Raw genomic sequence first — 20,613 nt, 5'->3', positions numbered from 1 at the left:
CCAAATTTCAAATTTCCTGATTATAACGTTGATGAAATGAGAAAATCCGTCGTTGATACCATCGATGAGTTATTTCCGAAATTACACGCCGCGTGGACTAAAAAATTACAATCAGAATCAATTCTCAAACACAATAATGATCCAACCGGAGGGGGACGGCATATTTCACCGGGTATCGTTAATATAACGGAGGTCATCGCGATTAATCTTCACGCGGATGTCGTCGAAGGTAGCTACAACGCAGATTCGTCTGTGTCAGAACAGGCACAGCAAGGGTTCATCTTATATTCGTTTTCACCTAGCGCTTCCCCGGGGTATTTGATCATAAAAGAGCCAGTAAATCCGTTTTATCTGCGATGCCATAATCGACTATTGTCGAGGATAAATTTCAAACTGACGGATCAGAATGGAAATTTACTTGATATACGCGAGGAAACACTTAGTATTAATTTGCTGGTGAGATCGTGAAAATCGAAGATTTTTAAGTTCTACCCCGTAAAAAAAAATGGCAAAAAAATAAATAAAAATCGGTAAAATTTTAAAAAATTAGTAAAATTTTTAATTTTGATGGGGTAAATGGTAGTCAAAATTAAGAAATTTGTACAATTTTGTAAATTTGATGGGGTAAATGGTACCCAAAATTAAGAAATTTGTGCAATTTTGTAAATTTCAGTAAATAAATAAATTAATTCAGTAAAAAAGTAAATAAAAATCAGTAAATTTAAAAAATTAGTAAATTTTTTAATTTTTATTTTTTTTAGCAGAAAATTTTCAATTTTTGCTTTCCTCGACCAGCTTTTTTAGTTGCCTAACACGTGAGCTAGTAATTTTTCTTGATTCGTATTCATCGGATAAACTCGATCTCACTTTTTCTACCAGCATCGATAATTTAACAAAATCCTCGATTTGATCGTCACTGACAGACGCGAGTGATTGATACATCGCAGTTTGGATTTTCTTTATAAATTTATATTCGGATGGTAGCGTATATCTGTATTCGAGTTTTCCTTGGACGATCGTTTCAAATTCGGACCGGATTTTATCTGCGTCCAAATCCGAGGATAATTTTATATTTTTATTTTTCAAATCCTCGATGGCTTCGATGATGTTATTTATATTTTCCTCGTTAATTTATATTATATTTGTAATATTTAATTAAATTTCCGAATCTGAAATTATCGGGATATAATAAAACTCGATCCACTCGCCAAATTGGTAGGAAAATGTCGCGTTATACTTTTTTTCTGCCGCTAATTGTACCGAGCGTGAATTAATACTAAAATATTTTGCAGCAGCACTCATCGACGTGAATACAATTTCTTCGTTTGTCTCTCTATTTATCGATTTAACCGCTTTGGCATATTTCGGATATTTACCTGTATTACCATATTTGTAATTTTCGCCTTGGGTTACCGCCCGGAGATTGGATATTTTGTTATTTAGCTTATTTCCATCGATGTGGTCGATAACCAAATTATTCTTGATGGGTCCGTGGAAACATTCGAATACAAACCTGTGGTTTAGATAACCTGAGCATCTTCGTTTTTTGTTCTTGCTGATGGTGAATTTGAGATATCCGAAATAATTAACATTACCGACATGATTCTTTTTTCTAATATGCCTGACGATACCATCGGACGACGCCTCGTATTCGCCAATTGTAGGATGAGTTTTAAACTCGGAAATCATTTTCTCTGGAATTATTGATTCTGGAATCACTGATTTTTGATTCATATAAGATATCCTATTTGTCTAAATCGTTATTAGCTCGAAATCGATTAATATAATCTTCTTCGCAGATTATGACGGACGAAGATTTTTTTTCATAATATCGCCTTAGCTCCCGATAATTTTTCCCTCCACACTTCAGACACAATCGAGTTTTCCCTCGTGTGCCAACTTGACAAACCAGGCATCGCTGTGGTCCTTTACTGCCATTTCGAATTGCATATATGTGAGCGCCGCAATAATCATTTCTGCAGGATTTATCACAGAAATTTACTGAGCCGATTAATAGCCATTTACATTTCATTATTAATTTAAGCATTTGTCTAAAATATATTCATGGATGCATTTGATCTTGATGAAGCAGAATACATAATTCCTGAGGTTGATCGAGCTAAGAAAGAGTTTTTCGACGATGGAGCGGTTCATACTTGGTCGACCTGGAAAACAAATTCCATCGATGCTACGATGAATTTGGAACGAGCTAAGAAAATAATCGAGCACATAAAAACCGAACATCCCGAAGAGCGATTTATTTTTGGAATAAAATTTATCGCACAAATGCCTGACGATACTTGGATTATTCGCGATAAGCGAGATCCAGTGCGTGGCGGCAAGAAAAATGTTATTCTTGATAAAAATTCTCGACCAGGATTGTTATTGGGAATCGATGGTCCTTATTATGTTAGATCGTATCCGGCCAGCGCTGTTGTTTACGGAATTTATCGGCTAAATAACAATCCGGATATAAAAAACTTGCCTGTGATGAAAAAATCATCGATAATAAACTGCGTGGCTGAACGTGTGATCGAGCACATGAAAAACGCTCGACGTGGATCTGGTTTGACACAATCAAGGCTGGATAAAATTAATGCGTGGGCGAAGACCGTCGCCGATGGTGCATCGGTGGACGACGTGGCTGTGTTGAGTAAAAAATTAAAATTTCCAATTACGGTAAAAACATTATCGGGAGAAATATTATACTCGTCACCGTATAGATCCCGAGGAGCACCAATCGAGATTATCGATCATAACTCCCACGCGTGGTCGCATTCGGTGATGATATTTCAAGCGAAGAGAGATATGATCAATTTATTCTGCCATGTGGCGATATTTACAGGAACGAAATATTACACGAGTCGATGAGAAAACTCGCGGCAAGATATTCGTCAAATCCAGATCAGTTACTGACAAATTGCTTTACAATTTCGTCCGTTGCTGCTCATGCCGCTAGAGAAAGAAACTCGTGGAGACCGACAAGAAACGAATTTCTCGCCGATATTCAACGTAGCTGTATCGAATACGGCCATGCTGGACTGTGGAATACCAGGTACGAGTTCGAGGACATGATTTCCGTTGACATGAGCGCGTGTTATCCTGGAAGTTTTCTTGGATATGGCGATTGTGCAGAGTATTTTGCTAAATTCGGTCATCCTACCAATGAGATGACAAGGGTAGCAATTAACGGACCGTTACCTAATTTTGTTATTACAGGATTCGCTTGTGTTACATCGTTCAAATTTGCTGAAAATTTGCATAAAATCTGCTACATTTGGTTCGGCAGGCATTTCTCTCAGCGTCGTTGGGTTCCTACGGTGTTGTTGAGATATATGCTGGATTCATCGATGTTAGTGTCGTTGACGGTGAGTGAGGCGATTATATCGTACAGGAAACAAACAGATGTGTGGTTGCCCACGGATTGTGATAACGCGAAAGATATCGGAAGAAAAATAATCGGTAAATTCACTCAAGGTGGATCCGTTGATCATAAGCATCGGCACGCTAGATTATTCATAAATGACGCTGAAATGGATTTTATAATCGCGGACACAGCGTCACGAGGAATATTTTGTAACAGGGAGAATATTATCGTTGATGGAGCAAAGTTAGGTACCGTGATTAGCTATCTTGACGGAGAATCAGCGCAATATACACATCTGCGGTCGTCGATGCTCGCCTACGTGAGCATAACTTTACTTTCGATGATAAACACATTTTCCGATATCGCAGTAAGAGTCGCGACGGATTCGTTTTATATCGATAAAAAATACCAGGATAGGTTGGAAAATTTAATTACCGATGGTAGCTCATGGGGAACTTGGAGAATAAAAAACGAGGATATTCTAGGATATTGTGAAGACGCTGATGTTGAAGATTGCGATGAATTTCATCGAGGTAGATTTGAAGATTTTTCCGTAGCCGCATCTGCGTTCGATCCAATTTCACGCAGTAAATTCGTTTACCTGAATGGACCTGGCGGTAGCGGTAAAACAACGCGAGCAATAAATTAATTTGCAAATTCCGACATGATCGTGTTGACTCCGACACACAGATTAGCGCGAGAAATAAGGCAGCGCGGTATTAATTCTTGCACGTACCATAGCTATTTCAAGTACAGCGGTGGATCATGGGATTCGGTGCGCATGGAAGATAAATATATCAATAAGGTTATAATTTTCGATGAGATTTGCACGGTGAATTTAGATATATTAAAATCGTTCCTGTTTTGGCTGGAAGAGAAAAATACAGCCGTGATAATGTGCGGCGATCATGGCCAACCTAATCCTGTCGATGGTGAATCACCTCATGAGTGGCTTAGAGGCTTCGTTGATTATTATGAGGAAATCGACGCTGATCATAGATCGACAGATAATTTGTTGACTGAGTTCAAAAAATTAATTCGATTACAACCGAATAAGATTCAGTGTGACGTCATGAGAAAAATAATCGATGAGACTCCGATGAGCGATTTTCTAAATTTATGGCGTCCTGATCATCTGATCATCGCTAGCAGGAAAATTATTCGTGATATCATCCAGGAAATGTTATTCAAGCTGCATTGTGAGAAATTTCCGGCGTTGCAGGTACCGTTGTGCTATAGGCCCGCTAATACTCGGCGACAAAATATCAGCGTTACTTTGCCATGCGGAGAGGAAAAAAACTTGGTCTTGAATGATATTATCTTCGTTGATATTAATCTTGTCAATGACGCGTTGAGTGCGGAAAAATCACCGTGGAAATTAGGTTACGCAACAACGATACATTCATCGCAGGGATTAACCGTAGATGGTAAAGTTTGGATCGTCGATGATAGAATCTCTTGGTCAAATTTAGTGTATTTGGCCGTGTCGAGAATTAGAAAATTGTCTCAGCTAGGATGAATTCGAGTAAATTATCTTAGTGACGCTGGTGGTAGTTGAGTATCTTCGGGGACTATTTGTAATTCCTCTTTGGTAAATCCGCGTTGTGGCGCTAGCGAATCTAGGATATAAATTGCCGGTCTTCCTGACGATCTTGTTACGGCGGATATTTTATGCGTTGTGACGCTCCAGATTGGGTCGGTTGCTCTTTTTCTTCCTCCTTCAGCTTCGCCTTCCTTGTACAAATACCTGACTGTGACGCTACCTAGTACAGGCTGAATTGCGGAATCTCGCTTTAGGGGTATATTCGATTTTGTGATAGCAATTGCAGGTTTCATTGATATTGCTCGAGTCGTCTCGTTATTTAGCGCGTTGATTACATGAGGCAATCTCGATACCCAATCGTGAGATCGATTATCCTGAATGAATTCACGCGCGTATTGGTATCCGAATAATCGTTCTGCGAGAGTTTTATTGAATCTTTCGACGATGGCCTGATTGCGATGAACACCTACGAGACCGCGACGGATTTTCACATTATTTTTTTTCATCAATGAGGTAACCGCACCGAGGAATTCTCGACCTGGATCAATCTGGAGAAGATTCGGCCATGTTAATGGGGATCGGGAATAAACTTCGCTAAATGCTTTAGCAATTTCCGTTGTGTTTTATTCGATAATGGCTCTGCTTCCTTGTACCTGCTAGCGATATCAACGATGGTCAGAACGTACTTGTATGTGACGCCGTTGACAGTATCGTGAGGAAGAAACATCAAATCCGCTTGATGGACCTCATTGGGGACGCTAACGGTGAAACTCGCATATGGTATTTTTTTAGGCGGAGGAAGACATATTTGTCAAATTGCCTGTTTTGATAGCCACGATTCAGCGACGGATTGTTTTACCGATGCGGCCTTGGCGAGTTTGGCGATTGCTGATTTTCCTCGCCAGAATCCTCACGGAGAATAATATATCTCTTCCATATCTATTTACCAGCGCCGAATACTAATTTACCTTTCATCGCGCCTTTGATCAGCCAGGATGCTAATTGCTCTTTGAAATTTTTGTTGGGAATCGCGTTTAATGCGTGAATTAGCTTGATATCAGCGAGATGCCTTTGTTGTAAATCTCCACTGTAATACGCGAGGTCGTGGTCGTAACAAGCTCCATCGATGGCGTTTATCGGATTTTCGCCTTGCTTTGGTCGTTTATTCTTATCGAGTCTGATATCGAGTCTCGTTCCAGGTCCGCAGTAATTGTATCCAGGTAGATGTTTTTCTCCGGGATATTTTGCCCAGGGTAATCCAGGTAAATTTTTTAAGGAGGCTGCGATGTCCCCTCCGGTTCTATTTTTTTTTTTTTGTAAATCTAAATTTACGTGTCTTGCAAATTTCGCATTCTCCCGCGATTGCGATCCTGTTGTTGCGTGTGACGATTTCGGTCGGATTTATCGTAGCTGTGTGCGTGCGACACTTAACACAATATAGATCCATGTATTCTATTAACATGAATGTAATTGATTTTTCAGCCACGAAACGACGCGAGCAAGTAAAACATCACGCGGCATTACCGAATTCGATCAGAATGATAATCATCGGCCCGTCAGGATCGGGTAAGACACAATTGTTGCTGAATCTGATCATGAGATGGCTAAAATGGGATAAGTTGTATTTGGTTGCACCATCCGTTGACGATCAGCGTTGTTATCAAATTTTGAAAGATTTCAGCGACAATACCGATGAAGGCACAATCGAATTCATCACAGATATCAACGAAGCTCCTTCCGTGGAAAACTTGGACGGTGATGCTAACAATCTTGTTGTGTACGACGATGTTATGCTGGATAAACAAACCAACCCGGCTAGAATATTCTCGCGTGGCAGGCACAAGAATACCGATGTGATTTACGTGACACAGAGATATACGCAAATTCCGAAGGTGATCAGGGATACTTGTAATATTTTATCGGTATTCAACGGCGTGGACACACACATGCTGAGAAATATCCATCAGACTTGGTACAACGGTGACATGGATATAAATAAATTTAAAAATCTATTCAGCCACGCTCAGATGACTCCGCATGGTTTCATCACGATAAATCTGCATGATCCACGTAGTCGGTATCGCATCGGTCTTGATCAAATTTATTCATGAGAATGCAGCCTCGACCATGCAACAAAAAACAATAACAAAAAAAATATCCCAACTCGGCGAGAATCACCAGAATGACCTAGAGTGAGATCATTTCCGAGAGAAAATTTTATTTTTCTGCCTGGATTGTTATATTTTTGTGATACACAATTGGGGTACCCTGATGCATTGGGTCTGAAATACGCGAAAATTGATCCTCGTGGAAGGCTTTATTTTTGAATTCTGAGGCTTCTACGGGAAAAGCTTGCGTAGGAACGTTTATTCGGTCTGGAAAAAATGGTCTGTACAATATCCCTGCTGCTCTGGTCATAAGGTAGGATTTTTAGGCTAGCTCTTAGATAAACCCGCCGCGCTTGATATCTTGAAAGTAGTCCCGATATCAAAGACACTTCTTGTATAAAACATGTTCAGCTAACGCTTCAGAGTTTGTAAATAAAGCGTAAGTTCCCTTGGTTTCCAGACACAATTCTCACTCTAAGCTGGATATATCTAGATAGTTATGTTTGGGCTAAAAATCAGAGTGCAAAGTATTGCATCAGGCATATTAGCTTGATAAATTAAATGACGTTGTGTAGATCCTAATCTGTCTGATATTGATAAGAACAATATACTTTAATTGTCATTGTTTAAAAACAATTCTAACAAATGAATGTAACCTTATCATCTTTACACGTATAACCCAACACACTACGGTTAACGTTCATGCCAATTACATCCAGAGAACTGTACGTGTGCATGCATGAATGTATGTAATTGACTATATAATTACGTATAATCAGGAAACACTAATGTAAATGTAATCTTCCAATCATTCGATATGCGGATGTTCCACTGATTTATATCAAATTACACTGTAATATCCCCAGGTAGTACAGGTGTTCAAGCAGCATGGTGCCCGTGGAGTAGAAAACATTGATTCGTGACCAAACTGCTGAGACTCATTTGGGAATGAATTGCAATAAATGTGACAGTCACAGATATATTTGATTTTTTTGTGAAGTTTTACTGCAATGTATACAGTCAATAACGCCCTTTCACAATATAACATAAACATCGGTATTTGATGATTGACTGTTTGACTTTATTTCTTCTTCAACAGAGATTAAAGCATGAAAATCAGTTTCACAATAGTACAAGAACGTGTAAAACACAGAAGCAAAGTGAAAAACAAAAAAAAAGCAAAACACTACGTCAACTAAGGCATTTGCAAAACGAAATTTCTTAAACTAAATATTGTCATATAGTTTTGTCTACATAAATATCATAATTAAATATATTTAGCTTAATATTATACTGGCCTTTTTGAACATTTGTCTGACGCTCTTCATCATAAAAAAATGTAAGTAAATCTTGGATCTATAATTACGTGATTGACAGTAACTTTGAAACAGTAAATCAATGATTGGTATTGATGGATAGGACTATGTTTGAGATTATTGCGATAAGTATTCCTCCTGAGTGCGATTGATACGTCTAAGCAATGATACGAAACTATCTTGACACACTGAAGAACCACAAATGGAAAAATGATTCAAATGGCAATAATAGGTCCTTTCTGTATTAAATGACATGACTGACCGTATGTTTGTATGTATCTCTATAAGCGTGTATCTATGTATATCTTTCCCTTAGTGTGTGTATTTAAAAACGTATATACATGTGTAAGTATATTTTATGTCTGCTTCATTGGCTTAATGAATGCCTTTATTTCCCTTCAAACAGTGGTTTGTCAAATTTAGGTAAACAATTATATAGTTAGTGACATTAGCCCTATCTTATTCCACATTATCGAAATTTTAATTAACTGAAACATCGATATCACTGTTATGTTTATTAAATTTCGTGCAAATGTATTTCGTACATTCTGATCCACTAAACGTGTTAATGCTGTTCTAGTTTTACTAACTGCCGCCATTTCTGACGAGGAATCGACATGGTTTGAACAAATCCGAAATACCTTATATTTTCTATAAATAGTCGGTGTTGAGATGTTGTTTCAATGCATCTTTTACTTTTAACAACGGTAACCATATCAGTTAAATGATCGATACACTGAGAGGTTTTAATATACGGTTTTATAAAATAAAATGGGTGAATGTTATACTTTTATTACAAAAGGAACAAGACCACACATAACGAAGAAGTAATCTCAAAGAGTAACTCTAACAGAACCAGGAATATATCACTGCACAGCTTCCTTATTTACCTAGGGTTCAATTTCAATGAACATATTAGCTCCAACCTTTAACCTATGAGATCATATGATATTTAAAGAAGGATCCTTTAATGCATATGTTGGTGTCAAACAGTTGTATTGGCGAGTTCCAAATATATCTCAAGTTGTAGCGGTTCCTTGCGGCCATAGTGACCGACTAGTCTTACTTCAAAACAACAAATGTGTACCAGACTGTTTTGGATGAATATGTAAGGTTAGTTGATCAGATATCCTTCACATTTCGTGTATAGAATGGATTCGCATACGGATTAAAGTACTCAAATCTACATACTATTTTTGAAAAACATAAACGTTTGTTTATTCGATCAAAACATTTGTGCATAAACAGAGAAGCTAAATATGGCAAATATGTAATAGGGCTTGATGGCAGAATGCTCTAAATAAACGAACTTGAAAATTGATTTTTTGCTGGCAAACTCGAAATATCAATGACGAACTCACGACTTACCGACAAAGAACCAATATAAGCTCGTTCTGCCTTGCGGTCACTTGAGCTTACAAGTAACTCTTTCTTTTACAATAGGATACGCACTCTCAATGATAAAAATAAGAATGACTAATGACTATGTTTCTTTACCTGACCAAACATTTTCTGGAATACTATTTTCTCCATTATGTAGCAAGCGTTTACAATAGCGTGTAATGTCAGAAAGACATGGATAAAATAAATCAATGTACATAGCAAGAGAAATTATATTTTGTCCTGACTGCTAGCGTCTTTGAAACATCAATACAACATTAGTGTCTTATAATTAACAACTATATACAGTGAATATTCGTCCATCGGTCTATTGTGGTGACGTCACAAATGCTCACAATTATGAAAGCTGAATATTGGTATCCGTAACTGTTTCTTAACTGCTTGGTGATCTAAAGTTCCATCCATGGTTCATGAAAGCACAAAATAGCATCGCGCAATAACGACCCTTGTTTTCTCATATGGTCTGAAAAATAAAATAGTTCATGTTTTAATGATGAAAATATATCGATATACCTCTAGCCTAGCAGGAACTAATGCGTCGCCAAACAACAAAACTTAACTCTAGTGATCCGCCCAATTAATACATTTTCTGAGGAATGTTTGTGCCGCCACTGGGACTATTGCAGCTTAAAAATTATCGGAGATGCTTATGAGGGCTAAACAAACAAACCGCGTGACCTAATACAATATTTAAAGAAGTTAAAGGGTGATAGGATACCATTTATCTTGACTGACCATCCAGACAACCCCAAAGCAGGTAAAACATCGGGACAAACTGGCCCATCGTGGAATCGTCGGACGCACTAACGTTAATCCTCCCCAACAAACATGTAGTAGCCAACCAGAGACCAAGAAAGCTCAAGGACATCCTAGTCAGGGCGATGCTAACACCAATCACTAATCAAGACCAAAATAGTCAATCCGGCCCCTTGTGGCGATGAAACTTGCAAAACCTGTCAACATATGATAGAGACCAGGACTTCTTCCAGCACAGTGACTAGAGGAAAATTAAACATACATGATTCAATCGAAACGTACAACATAGAGAATGTGATTTATCTCATCACATGTAAGATCTGCAGCCTTCAGTATGTCGGAGAAACTGAAAAGCTACACAAAAGATCAACCTTCATAGATCTGACTGAATGACTAAGAAACTGTAGAGAAGCCTGGTTGTAGAACACATGTCTTCCCCATGCCACGCTTTCAGCCATATAACACTTATTACAATTGCCCACAACCTGAACTGGCATTCCCAAAGCAGGAAAGAAAAGGAATTTTACTGGATACGCCGCTGAAGAACATTGATACCAAGCGGTTTAAACCAAGAAGACAAGAAAAAAGCAACCACGCACACAAAAAATTGTCTTTTGCATCCGACACATTTTCTATTAAATATTTCTATAAATTTTCTTAATAACCTATGACTATTATAACAATTAGATATCCGTGACATAAATTGCTCTTTCATAAATTTACATCAAATAACAAATTTCATTATGGCTCATCACTTTCCAGGACAATACAAATACTTTTCAGTACCATTAACAAGCTGAAATAAACTAGTTGCAACATAATAAAGTCAAAAGGTTGTATTCCTGTAGAAACAGCACTGTAATGTTTCCCAAACATAACCGTTTTTCTGTTTTAAACGTTTGTCCTGTCCATGTTTTGTACTTGCCTTTGAAAAAGACTCATTAAAGAGTCTAAAGCGCTCAGGCAACTTAGATACTAGTTTCTCACTGTTCGGTGTCAGTTTATTGCATTGAACTTAGTCAGTCCCTGATACAAGTGATCCCTTGCTGGATCCAATGCACTTGAAAGGATTGTTTATTCACCATATAATTTGTATTATATATATATATATATATATATATATATATATATATATATATATATATATATATATATATATACGGTCAGCAAATCTATGCACTACAATGTACTGTTACTGGAGCATTTCATACGGGGTCTACAAACTTTCGCTTATCGTCTTATGTATATTCTTTTCTACATGGATTTCGAATTCTGAAATGTATGTCACTGAGAACTCAAAAAGACCGTTAAAACAATATTAAATATGTGCATTAATTAAAATATCTAATTGCATACCCAAATCTTAATTGCAAATACTGTATATGAGATCTCCAGTTAAATAGTGATATGGCCAAATAGAGGAGATTATTCAAACGGTGGCATCATGCTACACATACTATTACCACCACTGTATTTCTGTAATTTGAGTCACTAGAAGCGACAGTATAAAGATTTGGATACATTTGAGACACGAAAAAAAATTCGTTTTGAAACCCAGACTTTTACTACTACAAATAATATAAATAATATTACTACCCTTCGGAAATATGTTAATGATGTTATCATAAACACAGACTTACGGATTCGATATTTAATTTCCAAGCCAGGGCCAAGGCATCGAGGCCAGAACGTGGTAACGATGGATCATCTCCGTAACCTGCTTCTCCTCAGAAACATATCCAGCGAATCCTTTACTACGTTCTATTGTATTACACTGTCTCACCGGATTGGTTGCGCAGTTCTCCATGACAAAAACAGAGTTTCACGAACGAGTGTAAGTTGTACAAGCGAATGAGGACCTTCACCTACAAAAGACAACGTATTGAAATATAATAAAGAAATGCACATTGATTGTTACTTACATCATTAGGTTCGTGTGATCGTTTCTTGTGAAACAAGAAATATATTTTGTGCTCCCTATCTGTCACAGTATAAGATCTTCTAATTCGGATCATCATCATTCCTTTGATCTAACCATGGTAATAGAAACTTGTTTTGACTATTATTCCTGCTGAATTTCTTTTGCTCAATAAATGCAAAAAATATATATGTGGTCTTACCTTTCTATCGGCAGCACAAAATAGTCTATCCTTTGAGAGGAGGGATCTGCTGTAAATTACATGCAACGCATGTCCTTATATACACACTGACTGTCACTCTATATCCTGGAATATTAGATATTCTACATCCTGGTATATTCCTACGCATCTCCCACGGTGTACGTCATAGCATCGTTCAGCAAAATAATCTCGCCTTTTGTATTAACACTTACCTGTAATACATGGGTTGAAGTTCAAGTAGAACTTTAAGATATCTACGTAGGTTAGTCGACAATGAATACCTAAAGTACACTGACATCAATTCGTACGTAGGCATTCGCTCAGTTATAATAACAAGGTGTGTTTACTTTGGCGGCAGTATTATCCAAATGCAAAAACTCTGCACTTTCTTATATGCCATTGCACGTGGAGTGATAATTTAACAGCACTTTTATATCAACCTCTCTTTGTTGACATTGCAGGAAAAGTATGAATATGTTTCAGTTTCAAATGTCGCAGAATAACAATTTTCATTTTGTCATCGTAAAATGTTGTAGCAACTTTTTTTTCATGATTTCAAATGCTACTAAAACCCATAACAAGGTCATCAAAATGTAAAATTATTTAAAATTCATGGAATAAAATCTTAAAAGTATACTGTAAGCAAATGGTGGAAAATTCGTTACTTTATATTTAGGACGATACATGTTTTCAATATGAATGGTTAAGTTCTATTAAGTTATAAAGGACGTTCCCTCCCTGGGAAACTATTACTGTAGTAATTAAAAATGTAATGGTGTTATGACTTCATAAATCAGGTTAAAGTGGTGTGAGAAAATAAAACAGAACGAAAGTTACATAATGCTTCCGTTAATAACGATACAAATTTGCTTGTTTAAATTATGGTGTGCACCTGCAGATTTCATCAGTTTATATGAAGCTTTGTATTACAAAATCTATTTTAAATCCAATCGTTAAAGTTTTCTTAATGAAATGTTTGATACACTTACTGCAATGTTAGAATTCTTTTTCATTTACTACGAATACCGTTTTACGTCTCCATGAAAGTTTTAATCTTAATTTTTAAGTGCTTCTCTCGAAAAGCTAGGTACGCATAATCATCTTGTCTGTCCTTTCTGCTTCATTTCTAGAATTTACCTGATGTTGCATTGCTCATATGGTTTAATGTGCAAACGCAGTAGGATCTAGATTTTGTTGTTTATTGGTGGCGTGTATACAATGTAGCTCTGACTGCAGTACTGAAATGTTCCATAGCATTTCATTATTAGATATACATCTGAATCGATTTTTCGCCATGTGTTGCATTACTGACCAAACTATCTGCCATACAAATGGGCCTTCATTATCTTTTAAATCAAAAGAGACTTGGATACTGAAAAGACAGTGAGTGCCCATCATTACGATCTCGTTATATAAATCCTTCTTTACTTCAGAAAATTAGGTTTCCCTAATGATATCTTGAATAGGAAAGCATACGGTGATTTTACCGATAATAAATGTGCGGAATATTTGCTATCTCGAATCTAATAATCCAATGCTATTGAGTAGGTCTAGAACAATGTTTATTCTTAAAACTGGAATTCGATAACCTGCTAGTTTTAGGGGTTAATACATATTTTAAAGTACACTAAAGTCCTTGTGTAGGAAGATAAAGTGAGTAAAATAATGAAAATGTATGGTTTGGATCGAGTGAAAATAATTAAGATAGTAATCTGACTACAAACGCTTAACACAGCAACGTGACTGAGAATGTTATGTATAAAGCTAATGTATGATGCATTGACTCTTTACTCAGGTACACAAACTGCAATATACGATATACGATATAACAACAGGTATCATCCTTAAATGAAAAAGATCAAAACCATTCACTTTCAACCAAAGATAACAAATAATCTTGTCTGTCAACGAATATAGATAATATGTGTAACTAGATTAAACTGAATTGGATTGGATCTAGTGAAAGCACTTGAGAAACGTATGCATCAATAGACGAAGGCATGGATCAACGTATGTGATAGATGCTCAGTATAGTGTTCATCAACAGCTATGACGCTGTTCTAGATATGCTGTGAGTATAAACATATATGCATTAGCTATATGTGAACAATGAAGCAACACTAGGAATCAAATTCTCAAGGTATTGGTTTATTCTTTTCATTTCGTTGTGTTTCGCAGACACAAAGTTGTATTGATATAAATCTTAACAGATACCAGCACACTGTAATGTTTTCTATTATTGGAACAAACTGATACCAATCGTCCTGCCATTGTGTTTGTCAGCCTGTCAGACTGTCTGATTGTATTAGCATTTAGGCTTTGTAATATCTGATATTCAGTAAGCACTTCAGAAGTCATTTTATTCGTATGTAATGTATACACTAAGTTTAAACTTATCATTTGTACAGGTAAAAAGATTTTTAACAAAATCGGAAGTAGTCTCTGAAATAGATTGACGATAGGTATGTCAAGCCGGAAGCCTGAAAGAGACACAGAAATGGATAGGGATAGAGAGCGGGAGAGAGAGAGAAACAAAGATAAAGAAGGTGACTATGGAAAGAGAGAAAGAGAACAAACTAACAATATCAATGTATAGCCTCTGTTTGACTGTTCCATAAGAACAGTTTGACTACCCAGGGTACATAAATCTGTTTTGTTTTTGGTGGCATTATTGCTGTTCTGACTAAATGGTAACAGTACATTATATTGCAGATTTTCCAAAAAAGATCCAATCCACAATAACATACATTTGCAAGAGAACAAATATTTTCTTTCTTGTGTTTTTATCTTCTTTATTTGCGGGTTGGGAATGCTGCTGCATAGTACACAAAAGATTATCCGTAAAATTCCAGTTTTACACATCTCCGAACTCAACATAGCTACATCCATCTGTAAATCAATGCCATGCTGATTCAGTATTTTATAAGACCATATGTTTAAAACGTTGTTAAATGTTGCACAGTTAGTCTTAAACATACTAATTATTTCTCACAGCTTTTTCACATTATAAAATGAACTAAGAACCCACGCAATATATAATGACCCTAATTTTCAAGACTAAAGAAGGACATTTTTTTTCATTCCTTGACCATGCCAATGAGGATGGGCCTGTTTCAAGATAACGGAATAGCAGTGCAGAGATAACTTCTTACAAACATTTGAGGCTATTGAAGACGTGCAGTCGATAACAGAAAAATTTATATCACCGTTGGAAAAGTGACTATTCATATGGCATTTGTTGTACCTCCATGGGAAGAAGATGATGACTGCACTTGATATGCTTACCGTTAAGTGCACCTAGCACGATGGACATAACAGCAGATTTACGAATGAAAGGGAGTAAGTGATGGGAAACATCTATGCTGGGACACAAGTGGTAGCTGACCAGATTTTAAACAACGTGTGTGACGAATAGAGAGAGAAACATGAACTTTGTCCTATTTGATTGGTTGTTACTTGTTTTGTTTTAGGTTTTTCATATAAATGAATATTAAATGTAAATACGTTGCATAGGAAGTGATTTTAGAAAGGAGTGAACTTTAATTTTAAACAGGAGTTTACTAGAACCAAGAACTAAATAACTCGTAAATAGGTTTGTTTCATGTCCAAATGTTTATGAATTAAATGGAGAGTGCTTAGACCAAAGCACAGGTCAGAGAGCCCATGTTTATACTTGAATAAATGTTTTGAACCCATACAACAGACTTTTCTTTTTCGAGTCTCTATTCTATCGTGAGTCTTTCTTTAGAACATTTCTGTCTTCTTTTCTGTGTGTTTGGATGTGTATTTGTTTGTTTCTGTATGTCTATGTTTGTCCCTATCAACCCTTTGTCCCTACAAATACATTTCACCCTATAAAACGTTTCGACCCTATAAACACATGACGTTACCAATGTTCAATTCCCATTGATCTCCAGGCGACATTCCCATGTTAAATTCCCATTGTAGCCAAAGTGCAAACCCCCTATTTTAACGTTAAACTACCATTGTCGCTAAAGTGCCCCACTTAACTACTGACAGCTGCCTCGCTAGGAGATCTAGATTAAGAGGTTAGTATTTGGATTGGTCGGCCTGGTGTCAGGGTAATGTGACTGGGTGGAACATCATGCTACATTTCTGCAGCATGATGCCCCAGTGCTAGACATCACTATAAACTGCCACACTGCAGACATCGTAGTAATATGACTAAATTTTTTTATAGATATGTTAAACATCCAAATCTCATACACACTTAAATATGTATATACGTAAATCGAATACATTCTCCAAACAATGAAATCTAACTACTACTACAACTGCTATAATCTGAGTCACATGATGTGTTAGAATTAAGTAAGCTGCGTATAACTAAGCCACGAAAAAAAATCGTTTCCGACCTAAAAGTTAGACTAACACAAAATAATATTAATGCTCTTACGTATTCTATGTCATTAACGTAATAGTAAATACCGACACAGTGATCTGATATATAATTTCCAAACCAGGGCCAATGCATTTTGGCACGACGTATTAATCATGGTCAATGCATCTTGGCCACGACATGGTAATCATGGTCAATGCATCTTGGCCACGACATGGTAATCATGGTCAATGCATCTTGGCCACGACATGGTAATCATGGTCAATGCATCTTGGCCACGACATGGTAATCATAGTCAAACAATGAAATCTAACTACTACTACAACTGCTATAATCTGAGTCACATGATGTGTTAGAATTAAGTAAGCTGCGTATAAGTAAGCCACGAAAAAAAATCGTTTCCGACCTAAAAGTTAGACTAACACAAAATAATATTAATGCTCTTACGTATTCTATGTCATTAACGTAATAGTAAATACCGACACAGTGATCTGATATATAATTTCCAAACCAGGGCCAATGCATTTTGGCACGACATATTAATCATGGTCAATGCATCTTGGCCACGACATGGTAATCATGGCCAATGATCTTGGCCACGACATGGTAATCATGGTCAATGCATCTTGGCCACGATATGGTAATCATGGCCAATGATCTTGGCCACGACATGGTAATCATGACCAGCGCATCTTGGCCACGACATGGTAATCATGGCCAATGATCTTGGCCACGACATGGTAATCATGACCAGCGCATCTTGGCCACGACATGGTAATCATGATCAATGCATCCTCTCCACGACAAGGTAATCATGGTGATAGTTTTCACTGCAAACTTCTTGTGCATCCGCAACATATTCAGCACAGGCTCCATTCGAGTCTAATGCATTAAAGTGCTTCACATAATCGGTTGCGCAGTTCTCCATGAAGAAAACAGAGTTCCACCACATTGTACAAGCTCTATCAATATTCATTTCCACAGGAACATGTTCTGAAATATAAAATGTTGCATCTGTTTTAATGCATGTATCGGTAGCGTAGCAATAAATTCTATCGATCCTGCCCTAGGAAAACTTAATTCTGCTATTCGTATTACATACATGGTTAGCACTCGTATTTCATACAGCCACTTATTGGCTTCCAGGTCATTTCAATTCAGTCTATGTTTATCCAGCACTTACGAGTGTAAAATGTGGAATTTCAATATATCACTGACTATAATAATAATAATAATAATAATAATACAATTTTGTGACTTGTCTTTCTTAAATTTTCTTTCTAATTTGTACTAAGACTATTATGTTTATAAGAAAGTTTTTGCTTGTTTGTATTTTGATGTGATGCATCATTTAAATATAAGTATACATATAAGTGTACATCTGGCTTTTTATTCATGCAATCAGAATGTTTATGACCTTACTGTACATTACTCTAAAGGTATTCCCCATTATCTTTACTTCACAAAATCCAACACGATCACGGAGATTAATTAATTTTAGCGATTTGAATGCTCAGTGATAACCATGCTGAATATTCTGGTAAATACTGTGTCAATCACTCCATCGGTAGAGGGCGTCTTTGTAAAGACGATAACGATATCTCACTACGCCAGAACAGCAAAATCTGCATGTTGAAGTAAGTTATATTTTAACATGACAAGATGGTTGAATTATCCTCTAAAAGTTGATATCCCATTCAATGCCAAAATCAACAATACCCGACAAGTCCCAGAGAGTGAATGAATATTATTCAGAAATATACGTTCAAATAAATGTGATCAGCCAGGTTCAATATACTTATATGTAAAAGAAGAACTCGCGATTAAAATCTGTGTTCATCCCATGGACTCCAACAGTACGGTACGCTTTTTTCTATATCAAGCAAATCTAACTCATTTTTCAAACATTGCATGGTATCTCCATTTACTGGTATATTGTTATATATTTACTATATAATCCAAAGCAGTAAGTGGATGATTCATTATATTATTTTCTTATGGAGATACACCTTATGTGAGTATATGCCACTATTATGTAAAAGCAAGATTTCTTACTTTCAACACAATTTTGAATCATGATTGGCTGAAGAGGTGCAACACGATTTCTGGGTCCGCAATCGCCATGAACAGTAGTTATACAGTACGAATGTAACAAAAACAAGTATTACCTCTATTACCCTGAGTACATTGTGTCATTGAGTAACGAAATAGAGATATTAGTCTCTGTTTTACATGACCACCTTTCTGTATAAGAATATATTGAACTCAACATAACATTATAATTAGCTAGTACTAATGATGCAATGTAGTTTAATGCGTTTTGATTTTATTGGATTTCATCACAATCAGAATAATGAACCAGACAGGATCCGTCATTTAGATCTACGCCAACACAAACACAGACTTAAGTGGGAGACGAGCTATCATCCATAAGAAAATTAGAAAAGCAATTGCGATTACAACAAGTACCATAATATTTGGCAATATTCCACCTATATCCATTTTAAACTGATACTCAAATAAATGCATATTTCCTTTTACAGTTGCTAATATTGGTACAGTTTCGGAAACCAGACTTGTCAGTAAAACAACATGCTACACTCCTCGAGTATTATTTTGCCGCGACTGCTAACTACTGGATATAGTCTTATTTATATCCCGTTTTATATTAATTTTGAACTCAACAATCAATACGTGATTAAAATATCAAAGAATCTATTCCATATTATTTAATGTTTTAATTGAATGCTATATCGGTACACCATACTACTCACATCGTACTTTAACCCACCATACTTATAGAGGAATCATTTTTGTTTGATGAACGTAATGTACACGAGTAATGTAGTTAAATATGTATATGTCCAGAAATGTAGATTCTCCAAAAAACTGGCATCTTACTCCTAACGCTATCATTACTTTTACTACTACTACAACTGCTACTACTACCACTACTTCTACTACTACTCTGTTTCCGTAAATTGTATCACATGATGCAACATTAATGTACGTTTGGTAACTTTGAAACATGAAGACATTTCCTTTTCAAGCTCAGACTAGGACTATAAAGCTGCCATTGCTACTCTTCCGTAATCTCAGTCACTGATGCAATAGTAAATACCTACTTACAACCTGATATTTAATTTCCAAGCCAGGGCTAAGTCATCGAATCCATAGCGTGGTAACGAGGAATTTTCTTCTTCGCAACCTCCATTTCCGGATCAATGTACCCAGCGCATGATGCACTCGAGTATGTTGGATGAGACTATCTCGTATACGATTTGTAGTACTCCATGAATAAAAGAAAGAGTTCCAGGTAATGTTGCAAGTTATACCAGCTTAGGAATTGATAGTTGATAATGTTCTAGGGCACAGCCCATCTGTGAAATGTCAGGGACTGAAGACAAACTTTTATATTTGAGAAAGAATTGCATAGCGATGAGTAATATACACTATTACGCAAATGTTCCTCTTCTTGTGATACAATAAACGTTTTGTATGCCCCCGTTGCTTCAAAACATGAGGCCTTAATTCCGAATATATTCAGCACCCTCTCTGTCTCTCTGGCGATTTTATTCCATTCATTCAATATAATTTGTATCCTCCATGCTTTATTCGGACTGTAAACGGTATAAGAACCGA

At 36.6% G+C, this 20,613-nt stretch overlaps 1 long non-coding RNA gene across 1 annotated transcript; it reads right to left on the bottom strand.

Annotated features, from left to right (window-relative positions):
- Positions 1-8,077: 8,077 nt before the first annotated feature.
- Positions 8,078-12,768, bottom strand: LOC149783181 (uncharacterized). Its single transcript, XR_016413571.1, has 3 exons — positions 12,612-12,768; positions 12,132-12,356; positions 8,078-10,198 (listed from the first exon to the last, which is right to left on the bottom strand). It is a non-coding gene; the product is annotated as an uncharacterized LOC149783181 (long non-coding RNA).
- Positions 12,769-20,613: the final 7,845 nt, after the last annotated feature.

Source organism: Sinohyriopsis cumingii, chromosome 14 (genome assembly GCF_028554795.1).
Source record: "Sinohyriopsis cumingii isolate HCF-2022 chromosome 14, ASM2855479v2, whole genome shotgun sequence".
NCBI lineage: Eukaryota > Metazoa > Mollusca > Bivalvia > Unionida > Unionidae > Sinohyriopsis > Sinohyriopsis cumingii.
Note: the sequence above shows the minus strand (reverse complement) of the source record. Positions and strands in the feature narration are given on the sequence as shown.